The sequence below is a fragment of the Pteropus vampyrus genome, unplaced genomic scaffold (genome assembly GCF_000151845.1).
Source record: "Pteropus vampyrus isolate Shadow unplaced genomic scaffold, Pvam_2.0 Scaffold47, whole genome shotgun sequence".
NCBI lineage: Eukaryota > Metazoa > Chordata > Mammalia > Chiroptera > Pteropodidae > Pteropus > Pteropus vampyrus.
The window spans coordinates 7276244-7288871 of NW_011888828.1; the positions used below are offsets into that span (position 1 = coordinate 7276244).

General features: G+C 41.2%; 1 long non-coding RNA gene across 1 annotated transcript in view; it reads left to right on the forward strand.

The window, feature by feature from the left end:
• The window catches only part of LOC111739126, a 9012-nt gene extending 1017 nt beyond the window's left edge, over positions 1-7995 (forward strand). The window contains exon 2 of the long non-coding RNA XR_002780123.1: positions 7382-7995. This is a non-coding gene — a long non-coding RNA (uncharacterized LOC111739126). The remainder of the gene's footprint in view (positions 1-7381) is intronic.
• The last annotated feature ends 4633 nt before the right edge of the window (positions 7996-12628 follow it).

Below are 12628 nucleotides of genomic sequence, written 5' to 3' on the forward strand. Positions count from 1 at the left end.
ATCTTTCTCCGCTTTGAGTGTTCTGAGATGCTGCTAAAGCTAAAAGTGAAGGAGAAAGAAGCGACTAAAAATATCCCCCGGGGCCGCCCGGCTCCTTGAATGCGGGGAGGAGGGGGCAGGGGAGAAGGCGTGGGGCGGGGTGACGGGGAGGAGGGGACGCCCGAGGCGCCGGAGGGAGGGGTCGGGGGAGACGGAGGGTCAATTTCTCTTCGCTCCCCCCGCACTGCTCCCCTCTCCCGGCGGTTTGGCGCTGCTCGGAGCCCGATCCTGCAAAACCCGGGCTGGGGGCGGGAGCGGAGCCTGAGCGCCCGCCCGCCCGGGTGTCAGGCCGACGTGGTCGGTCACCTGAAGTTCACGGAGGGTGGGGGAAGGGTTAAGGTTATGGTGTCTCGGGCTTGGGTTGTGTGTGAGCGTGTGCGTTTCCGCTGCAGACAGGCAGCGCGATCGATCTCCCCCGCGCGAAATATCCGTGGCGGTGTCTGCCCGGGGGACGGGCAGGGGGCGCGTGTGGCTCGGGCCGGGCGCCCCCGCGGCTGCGTGTCACCCGGGCCGCGGCCAAAGTGGCGAGCAAGGGCACTTGCAGGCAGCCCTCTCTGCAAACATTCCTCTTTCTTTCCCCTTCCCGGTACGCAGGAGTCGACGCACAGGGCTTGGGTTGTGCTTTTTTTTCCCCTTCCTTAAAAAAAAAAAAAAAAAAAAAATGCCCCTGTGCAGTCCTTCCTTCGCCTGCCCGCTAGAGGTTCTGAGGATAATATCACATATGTAATATATATGCACATAAAATCACTCGCAGGCGGCTGCGTGTGTAGGGAAATTTTGCGCGAGGAAAGAGAAGGCGGTGGAGTCGGGGAGGGCGAGTTGGGAGGCTCCGCGCTGCGATTCACAGAAAACTCGCAGCAGTTGGTGGCAGAGTGTGTGCGTGCACATGGCCGGCCGGCCACAGTTCCAGCTCTTTTCTTCGGGGGTGTGGGGGCGGGGGGGAGAGAAGGCAGGATTTCTGGCGGGGTCGGGGGGAGGCTGGCCCTGCTGGGACAAAATGGGCTTCAGTGTTCTCTGCGAACTTGCCCTTAGATGGCAACTTCGGGAGCCGATGAGCTTGTGTGCGAAAACCAGGGCGGTGAGGTTATTTGGTCATTTTCCTTTCTTCTCCTCTCCTCCTGCTTAAAAAAAAAAAAAAAAAAATGTTGGCGGGGTTAGAGGCAGGGTAGGAGAGGAGAAGGGATTTATCTGTTTCGGTTGTGACGGAGATGGACCGCCTTCCCTCCCGTGGTGTGTAGCGCTGTCGGGCAGCTGCTGCCTGCCCTGCTGGTGACCTTGACCCTGACCTCGTGCGACTACCCTCTCCGTCTGAGAGGAAATTCAGGCTCCATTTTAGCTCATGTGCTTGGTGGACCTTTCCTGCGCGCTGGTGCCTGGTGATTAAGTTATATTTTGAGAGTGGGCTCTCCCACCCTGTTCTCTAATTGGATACTGTTATGCATTCACTTAAAAAAAAAAAATCAACTCCCTCTTCTAGTCACATAAAGCCACTTTTACTGAAGTAAGAAGCAATTACCTTTTGGAAACACTGTAAATGTCCCTCCAGTTTTTAAAGGGAAGCCTAATTTGAGAAGCTTTGCCATTTACCTTTGCATCGAATGGATTTTTGTGGATGTGTGCTGCCTGTTCGAAGCATGGTTTACACATGTTTTATAAGGAATTTGCATTGGGACTAAGAGCAATTTCTGGGCAAATGATGTGTTTTGCAATTCAGACACAGTAACCCAAGGCTTGCTAAGTGCTGAGTGAGTCTTGAAGAAATTTGCAGTGGTGTGGCGATGTAACAAATATTGACTTTAGTAAAATTAGTGTTAATTGGTATTTAATGTGGAATATAATTGTAGTCCTGAGTCCCGGTTTTAATGCTAAATTCTTTATTGTTTGTTTATGTGTGGGGGAAAGATTTTTGGTTCCCTGGAGAATGTTTTGTATCAGTTAAAATATAGTTAGTCTGGGGATTAAAGTTGCCTTAATAGAAGTCATCCCAGAGTTTTAAGAGGTGATCTAGGGGCAGATTTGGGGAGGGTAAGAGGTGGGGGAGTAAGGTGGAGAAAGTTGGTTTTGTAATCTAAAAGCCCTTCTGTGGAGATACAAAAGTGGTTAAGAGCCACTGACTGTCAGGATAAGGTTTTTAAGAATCTAGAGAACCATAAAAAGAAGTTCTAATTAGAATACAAAAAAAGAAACTTGTGAAAACCATCTTTAGAAAATTTGTAATGCTTTCCCCTTTGTCTTAGGTCGCCCCTGCCTTGGCCCCCGCCCCCCACCCCCACCCCGTCTCTGCACTTCCCATAAACAATTGCTACTGATAGATTTTATATGTTGAATCTTTTTTTCCTGTTATTTAATGTCAAACTAGCCAGGCACAGTGTGGATGTCCTAAGGCCACAGTCCTCCCACTCCACAGCACAGACACTGGGGAACCTGGAAGTTCCACCCTCGAGTAGATCAGTCCTGGAAATCCAGACTGGCACTTGATATTATCTGATACCAAGTCTGGGGTGAGCTTCGGCCTCTGGCACAGAGTCTCAGCAATTCCCTAGGCTGGGCTTCGGCCTGCTAAGGTTTCCTAGCTCCTTCTGTTCAACTAGACACCCCTGGGACTGTTCAGAACTGAATTAGCTTTGGGGATGGGCGAGCCTTTAACCTGACACTACTAACCTAAGCGTTAGATTTCTGATTTAAAATTCTACACAGTCATTTCCTCCTGGGTCTCTGAAGAGAGGGGGCGGGGCAGGGGGGAGGGAGAGAGGTGTTATATGGGCCTCATACATATGCCAAAAAAAAAAAAAAAAAAGTCCTGTCCTATAGTGTCGAACGGTGATCCTACTGGCTACGAATCAAAAAGAAATTCTGTACTAGCTTTTGGAGGTGACCCTCAACAAAGGTTGTTAAACCTAAATTATTTTTGAGAAGTGGCTTTTACAATTATTGCTCAAAATAAAGCCTTTATTTTTTGGCCTAAAGCAGTCATTATCACTTGGGGATTTAACTATGACTACTGCTGTGGATGGCTCTTTTACAAAAGTTCTTTCCATGAAGAAGGTGCAATACTATGCTCAAAAATAAAGAAAGAAAGAAAATAAAGTCCTGAAGGTCCCTGAAGCTATACTATGTACTTATCTATAACAGAATCCCAAACTGTATGGCTTTAAAAAGTTAGTCTAAGAACGAGGAAGAGAGAGAAGCTGATACTGTCTGTGACTGTTGGCCTAGGCAGGCCTGGGCTAAGCGCGTTAGGAACATTATTCCGCTGGGGGGAAGGATAAAGAAGGGCTTTCTCCTCCTGTGTTTGTTGCGTCTGTAAATCCTTTTCCATTGGTCCCATCAGCACTTTTAAGTTTTCCTCTTTAGCTTCAACCTACTCAGAAACATGACTAGATCCTATTATATTTATCATTAGAAATCTGCCCCATGCCTGTTCCCAAGGGAGAGCACAAAGGAAAAGTTAAGAAAACAGTTGTTTTGTTATTCTGGTATTTTCATTGTTTACTCAGTTGCGGGTCAAGACCAGAACAGGTTATTTATTGTGCTCTTCATTAACAAAACTTTAAAAATTCTCTCTTGCTTTCTAGTAAAATTGGGAAGCGAAATGACGGACCAACAACAGGATCTGTTACTTTTATATTTTTAAGAGTCTCTATATGTCTGCTGAAAGAAGAAGAGTAGAAGATTTAATTCTTATTAATTTTTTTCAGTGACCAGGCAGTACCTCCTGACCATGACAAGAACCACAGGGAAACATTTCGAGTCCAAAGTAGTAAAATATTTCACTGCTCCTGTCAGCCAGAGCTAATGATTCTGAGGTACCCACGCAGCAGGCTAGGCTTATACTGGGCAATAATGACTATTTGTTCTCCTAAAAGAAATCCATATATTCCTAATACAGTAAGTAGGGTCCACTGAGCTTTCCTGTTAAAATCAGAAAGCTCAAAATCACATTCCTTCTAATGCTTCAAAATAATTTCTAATAAAAAAAATTGATTTTTAATTTATCTACGTGCTGCCATCTCGCTCTAGGGATGTCAACTCATACATAGCTGGTATGAGTTGACAAGCCTCCTGCGCAAAGTGTTAATAAATCATGCTGGAGAAGGATAAACTGTACAGCTTTCGGCCATGGTTACAGCTCGCTGTGCATTTGAAGTTTTAGAGCCTTTGAATGGCCAGCATTAGAGGAGTTTCAAGAGAGATGTGGACAATCTCTGTCTCACAAGGCTTATAAAATTAGATAGACAAAAGTCATGGAAACACCCAGGGGATAGTGTTGTGTTGGTGGAGTAACCAGGCAGGTTTTTCCTGGGGTCAAACGCTGGTTTCAAATACAAGGAATCCTGCTTATGTGAAGATGTTTTTGTAGAAAAGATTGGATTAGAAATGTATGGTGCCCGGCTGGGTTGCTAAACTAGTTTATTTAGTAATCCCAGTAGTTTGGGTTCAGATCCTGTCTGTATGAGTTTAGTTAGTTTCACCCAAGTGAAAAACTCATCCAGCATCATTAACTCTGGTCATTTATATGCAAAGTGGTATCTTTGGACTCAAAGATGATAAGATGTGAAGGAAATGATGGTGGAGCCCAAGTTGCCACAGTGTAAAAAGCACCTGTGGTCTCTGTGACTGGTCAGTAATGAATACTTTCTGAGAAAGCTAAAGGGCAGTTTATTCCTGAGGATAGTTTATTCCCGTGTATCCTTCAGTCTTCCTTGAAGGTGCCTTGTCCCTCCCTCATTCTTCCTTTTAAAATATCTGCGAGAGTCTCAGGATAGGAGGACAGAAAAACAAAATAGGCTGGAGCTGATCTCTCCATTCTGAGTGATGGATTAGTAATTTTCTATAATTTAATCAGACTGATTGCAGAATGAGATAATGAGAGTGTGACCTATAAAATAGGACTGGGGGGGGGCATTAAAAGCTTTCTAGCACAAGATTTTTCAAGACCTTAAGCTTTGGGGTAAAAGAATAGATTTTGAGTTTTATCGGAAAGAAATCCAGACCAGGCCTAGTTATGGTAAGACGTGGGTCCCCCGCCCCCCATCATCAGATTTCATTACTATTCTGGCTTAGTTAAAGTAATCAAGAATCACATTTTAGAGATATAGATTGTAAATGAAGATTCCAGGTCCTGTTTCTGATGTTTTCTTTTCTGTTTCCTACTTTGCTAGGTGTAGGCTCAGTAATTCATACCACCTAGGGCCAAGTGTACAAAATACTTTATGTTTCATGGTAGCTGAAATGTCTTTTGTTTGTTGTATTTCATAAGAAACTGATGTGTAAAGCATAGACCTTAGAAATAGCTAAGGGTACTTGATGGGCTGAAGTTTCTAGCTGCCTTCCCCCTCCTGTTTAGGAGCAGTTTAGTGTTTCTGTCTTCTGTCTGTAAATTACATTTTTACGATATTAGAGAATAGTTTGTGACTAGGTGCTGAAGCAGGGGCCTCTCAGATGACTCTTATCATTCCCCAAGGACCTACCTTGGGATAGAATTGCTGTAGTTACAAGGTAGTTTCATAAATTAAAATCAGACTTTGGCTTGATACTAAATCTTCAGCTGCATGGGTGCATATTGCTGTTTATTTTATAAAAGTCAGCTTCACTGCATATACACACAGACACAGACACACACACACACACACAGAGGCTGCACTGTAGCTAATTTTATAAAATGTACAGTGATACACGCCCACGGTGTGAGATCAGCATGTGGCCTTTAGCAACTCTGCTTTTCACAAACTGACCCAGGGTTATATTAAATGCAGCAGATTCTGTGTGCCTAAAAAGGATATTGTTTCCAGTCATCCATTCTCTTATTAAAAAACAAGCTCCACCACCGAAGTTCTGTTTCTAGAGTTCTTAAATGAGTAAAGCTTAGGTACTCTTTGCTGCTGTTTTTAAGAAAGTCCAAATTCAGCCAAGTTTTGTCTACCAACAAGGAAGAAATACATGTACTTTCTCTGAGGCTTGGGCCTGAAAAAGCTGACCCTAAAATAATATCTATTTCTCTGTCTTTCTTGTAATTTCTACATGGGTCAGAAAAGTTGTTAGAACCCATTAGAAGTGTGGTGTGAAGGAAAAAAACAAGGAGTGAGAGAGAGAGATGCGATCTCAGGGTGAGCTGTTTCAAGTGCTCTGAAGAAGCTGGCCGTCAAAGGGGACCAGAGAAGGCCAGGGGAAAACAGCCTTTTACACGGTCAGCAGCATTCTGCTCTTCTGAGCTTTCGAAACAAGCTCCTGAGCTGGTGGAAGATGATAGATTTTTCTAAACTTATATAGTGCTAGTGTCCTAGGTTGTCTGATGGTGTATTTTTAAAAGCTTTTGTTGCTGTTTTGTAACGAGAGGGAGAAAATTATCATGTGACTTCGCCCTCTTTTCACTATGTCTGCTGTATATGGTCTGACTTAAGTGAAAACAGAGACCACATGCTTTTTAAGTTCGTAGTGTAGTGGTCAAGTGTACAGACTCTTCAGATTCCAGCTCTGCCACTAACCAGCTGTGTGACCTTGAGCAAATTACTTACCTTCCCTGTCCTCTGTGGTCCTCATCTTTCAATAGTGTTTCTATATCATAGAGTTATTGTAAGGATTAATTGAATACTTATATAAATATCAATATCATATACTCATGCAAACCATGCCTGATTAGTGCCTGCTGTACTGAAAGAGCTCAAGAAGAATTAGCTGTTATTAAGTATATGAAATAGGTTTCCATCTGCTTAGATTGTGATTAGGCTACAGGCGTTTCTGACCCAGAACTTTTTGGTGATTTGTGTTTTAAATTTTTAAAAATTTTCCATTTAGCTCATTAGAGTGATGAGTAATAATATGATATGGTAAAATTCTTTTATAAGGCTTTTATAATAGGGCTTTATTCATACTTGTTACGTAGGCCAACAATATTACTTTAAACTTTTACTATAGAGACATGTTCTTCTGTGTATATGATTTGACCTGAATTACACCTGAATTGTATAATAATCATGTGACTTATGGCTGGGTTTTACTGTAAAGTGAAGATTGTAGATCCATGTTCACACTTATAATGAGATTCAAATGAGGGAATAGGTGTTTAATAAATGTTTTCATTTATTCGACAGTCGGTCCACCGATTAAAATTACCCAGGGGAAATTTATATTGGTTTTTTCATGTGTTATATAGGTAATACTTGAAATTTTGCATGAGAGGAAAAAAGGCAGAGTCTGCTGTTTCTGATTGCAGAGAACCCAAACAAGAGAACACAGTAAATGGATCTTAAATGAAGACTCGAGGTGTATGTGTGTGTTGTGTATGTGAGATAGGTCATATAAGCGGTCATAAGCTACTACTGATGTATTTCTCCCCACACAGTATGTTTAAAAACTTGAGACAACATTTGGAAATGGATAGTTTCACATGAAAATCCAAATTTTTAGCTTCTTTTTGAAAACTTGGAAGAGCCAGCTGCACTGGGCCCACCCACCCACATGGCAGCAATCTGCTGGAGTCGTTGGCGGCTGTCTCCCTTCTCCGGACATGTGCTCGTCAGTCTGCCACGGTTCCGACCACTCTGCCGCTGCGTCCCCGTCTGCATGTGCACCTGCCCGCCTCCCTCGTGTACCTTACCTTCCGGCCTCTGCAGACGTTTGAATTAGAAACTGTTCTACATTCTCCAACATTCTGTGGTCCTTTCATTCATCACTGAGGCTAAGGCATTGTAAACCGCATTCTGTGGCAGTGTCAAGAAGCAGTGTGGTGTCGAGATGGGAAGCCTGGCACCAGATGCATGAGTTCTATCCTGGCCGTGCCACATTTTAGCCATGACCTTCGCAAGTTACTGCAGTTTGCTGCCTGTTTTCTCATCTGTAAAATGGAGCATTGTAGGTTCTGTGGGAACCAAGCGAGTTCATAAATGTAGATGTTTTTATTTAGACTTGTGTCTGGCACATAGTATATGCACAATAAATACCGGCCACATTGATATACATAAGGTGTGAATTCATTTCAACTAAAGATCTCGGTAGACTTGCTTTAACAGCACTATGTAATTCATCAAAGACAATTATTGCTCCCTATCAGTTTCTGATCCCCATCAGCCAACCCAGTAGATCTCAACCCTGGCTGCATATTAGAATCTCCTAGGAGATTTTAAAAATACAAACACCCCCAGAGATTCAAATTTAATTGGCCCAGAGCGGAGAATGCCCTGGACATGGGCATTCTTAAAAAGCCCCCATGAGCGATGCTAATATGTGTAGTCAAGGTGGAGGACTCCTGAACTAACCAGATGTCCCACAGTGGGTGATGCCATTTCAGCCAAAAATAAAGATATGTGATGTAGAGCCTGGGCATCTTATTGACGATAATTTGTTACTCTTAAATCCTAAAAATAGCTCTTGGACCTGAGCAATTGGCTCCAACTCCTCCAGGTTGGAAACAAGAGGCTCAGGAAAGAATCTGCACTAGGCAAGAGACACAGACTGTAGTCTCTGTCACCCTTTCCCATCGCGATCATCAGTGTTTCTCATTAGCTTTGTGACCTTGGACAAATCACTTAACCTCTCTGTACTTAAGTAGCACCATCTTGTAAAATAGATAATAGTATTTAGATTATGCTTCATTGTTCACAAAGCATTTTCGCTGACATCATTTGGCTGTGAGGCAGATAGGGAAGGGCTGCTTCTCCAACCAATTGGACAGAAGTGGAAACTGAGTTACAGAGAGAAAGAAAGGGGCTCAGGGTCGCCAGTGTTAGCACCATCAAGGACTAGATGGACTGACTATCCGTTGGTCTCTTAAGGCCCATTGTGTATCTGAGGTCTGTGAAATATACATGGGGTCCCACAACCGGAAGGCCCTGCCTTTATCAGCTGCATCTCCTCTCGGACACCCTCCTCTCCAGGAGGACCCCTTAGGTGCTGATTGAGCACACTGCTCTGTGATTCATGAAAATTTGTGTCCACCAGTAATATTTCTTTCTCAAAGATTGATTTTGACTTTAGACTCAGCAGAGGGTAATAGAATAGAGTCACATGCAGTGACGCTCTCCGGGGTCTGAATTACATGCTCTATATGGAGAATACTGCCTTTGTATAATGGCCTAGAATTATGAGTTGTTTTCTAATCTGTGCTTGTTTGGCCCTATTTGTTAACCCAGCAATCCTCTCTAGGTCATGAAACACAGCTGTATTTGGGAGGAAACAAAGTGTGGGACACTCTATGCTTTAGGAAATATTCCTGAAATGTGCATTTTGATTTCTCCCTTCTAGGGGAAAGCAGATGTCAAATGATAACTTACTGGGTTTTAATCTGACCTTAAGAAAGCGGGAAATCAAATTATAGTGAACTGCATTCTGGCATTTATTGGAAGAGAGAAATTTAATAATCTAGAAGTAGGGTTTGGGTTGGCTAGACTACTTGATCATAGTTAGAAGTGTTGTACACTAATGGCTACTCGAATACTTGTCGATAAGTGAGAAAACATATACAAAAGAAAAGAAATACAAGTGTTTGTAATATGACTTAAGTGTACTCCATAAGGCCGAAACCGTAGAAATCACAGATGTTAATTCTGTTTATTAATTTATTTTTAAAAAGCTATATTGACTTTTAATGACAAAAGTAGTTCACACTTATTATAAATAATGAAAACTATGTAGGAATATTTAAAGTAAAATTAGAACTACATTTCTCTAACTTCCACACCACTGTTCATCAATGAGCGACCTTTAAAATTCAGCCTTCCTTTGAGGAATGGGTGCAGTTCAGCAGAACTGGCTGAGTTAATTTAAGTTCTGAATTCAGAACAAAGTTGGTGACATTGGTTTTGTAAACTAATTAGATCACATGTATAATTGGGTGCCCTAATTTGAAGGGAGAGATTGATAAAGTACTCTCCGAAAGGGAGGCAACTAGAATGTTGTGGGCTCTTTGAAATCATCATACGAGGAATTAATGATTGAGGCAATCAGAGTACTTAATTGGAAGATAAGAGTGAGGATGGATAAAAATCATGCATGGTAAAGTAATTCAAATATATGAAGTTCTGTCAAGTGAAAAAGGGAGTAAACTTCTGAATTGTCATTCATGCTAAATTCCGATTCATCGATTCATTCATTGATTCATTGATTCATTCATGCATCAGTAACTGAGTGCTTCTGTGCCAGGGATTAGGGATCTGTAGAGCTGAATAGAGCGTGGTCGCCTGCTCTCAAGGAGCTCAGAGACAAGTGGGTGGAAAAAGAGATGGAAACAAATAATTAAAATTTGGCTTGAAAAGTATTTTCATAGATGTATGAATGCTGAGCAGAAAACAGAGAATATGACCAATGTGGTACAGGTTATAGGAAAGATAACTTTGATTTATTAAGATAAAGGCTTCTTGAATAAATAAAATTGCTCCAGAATGATACAGAAGATCAACCACTTGTGAGGGCTGAGGTTTTTAAGGACTTCAAGTAATGAAGAGTGAGATGGGGAGGAAAAATGTTGAATTCTAAAATTGTTTATTATCATGAAAATGAATTCTATAAAGTAAATGCTGTTTTGCTTGGTTTCTATTGTAAAACGGGGAATCTGTTCCTACAGTAGGGGAAAACATTTTAGTATAGTAAATCGAAAGCCTTTTGGGAATAAGGATATATGTCAACACACAATGTTTTATCAGAGCAGTGAGGATTTGATCTTTGATCGGCTAAGAGTTGTAGTCTCTACTTGATGCTTATTCAATTAAGAAATTTTAAGCACTTATCTGGCTCATGGAAGTTGTACAGATAGAATGCAGCCCCTGCTGACTGTTCTTTTCAAATGTTGACACAAAACAATCACAGAGGATAAGTATAAATCAATATGCTAACAAGTGTGAGACAATATATAATATGAGTTAGATGTGTAAATGTTTGAGGAAACTCAGGATAAGAGTGATAGGTAAAATATTCTAGAAGAGGAGTGATAATTATTAACTATAAATAACATATTTTTATAAAAATACCTTTTCCAAAATATTTAGTGAGAAGAATGTCATTATTTTATATTTTTGCAAATCTCTTTAATGTCTGGCTTAATAGAGGCCAACTAGATTCTCATGTCTGCTGCTACGTGTTTTGGATGGAGTATGTGAAGAAAATCCAGCTTCACACAGATGTGTAAGAGCTTTTTTAGATAATTATGAATATTCTTTGACACTAGGGCAAAACTCAGAAAGAGGTAGCTTCTTAAAGGTTAGTTGTAATGTGGAATCAAACCATTCAATGAACTTTTTGTGTTCTGTTATATTAAAATCTACTAGCCTGGCTTGACTTTGAATGGATCATCATGCATGTAACGTCATGCATTGGTCATTTGAAATATATTGGTTCACTCAGTTATGTGGATCTACCAAATGTTGACACATTTCATTATACAATGTAAAAAATTTATTAACAGCAACATTGATCTTATTTGAAAAGTCTGTATGGGGAAGGTGTCAGATCCACAATGTGGGATATGGGTTTTCTAAAATTTAATTCTCACTTGAAAGCTTGAATTTTGTCATTGGCTGCAAATACTGTCAGTTTTTCTTAAAGTTTCAGCCTTGCTTCAAGAAATAGTCTGCAAGGTACCCAAATTTGAATGACCATAGTTTGTCAGTTATTTCAATTAAAAGTGATACTCCATGAAAAAAAAGTGGCCAGGTCAGCCAATCACACACACGTATCCTTTGCCTTGAGACAGCTGTCATTTTCAGTAATGTCAGAAGTGCTTTATGCATACATTTCATTACATGCGATATAATATTAAAAAGATTTTTACTCAAGGGTGAGCCTTTAATAAAATTTATAATTTTTACTGCTCCTTCATCAAAGGCATTTGTAAGTGAGACTAGCAGGGTTATTTTGTTCGTTTGTGTGTTTTTGTGTGTGTGTGTTTGTTTTTACTGTGAGTATGTGGTGGTGAAGAGTACAGTGATGACTAGTATCATTTGGTGCCACCGCCTTGATTCAAGCTCAGGTGTCAGCATTTTACCCAACCTTGCTTTTGTATCATCAGTGCAAATGTCAAGAGAGTAAAGAAGGCAAATAACATTTTAGTGTTAGCATGTTTTGATCTTGAGACTTCCTGAAGGGTCTGAGAGACACCAAGAGGTCCACAGACCACACTTTGAGGACCGGTACTCAAAGGTGTCTCCGGAGGCATGGAAATGTCAAGTCTCTGTGTTTGTGTTTCTTCACCTTTACTTGATAATTTTATTGTGCAGGACTTTGTGAATATTTTTACTGAAGAACCCCAAAAGCAGAGAACTCTGAATACTGGGAATGCTTACTTCACCAGGGTTCTCAGCTTCTGAGAGCTTTTGAAGAATCTTTGAAGTCTTTTGTTCTTTCTGAAAATTTGGAGGAACATATACATTTTATTCTAGAATGTATGTCTGTTTGAAAATAAAAGGAATGTTTTAAATAAACTCATCAGTTAAATTATTTTTCTTCTCAGCAACTGTATATGTAACACTGTTGGTCTATGAAGATGCTCCATGTTTATTCCATGATGTTCTAGCCTGCCTGTTAGAGAGGGAGAGTTCACGTGGGTACCACGGCTCCGGCATGAGTTATCTTGGAGAATGCATAATCGCATGTAAGAGAT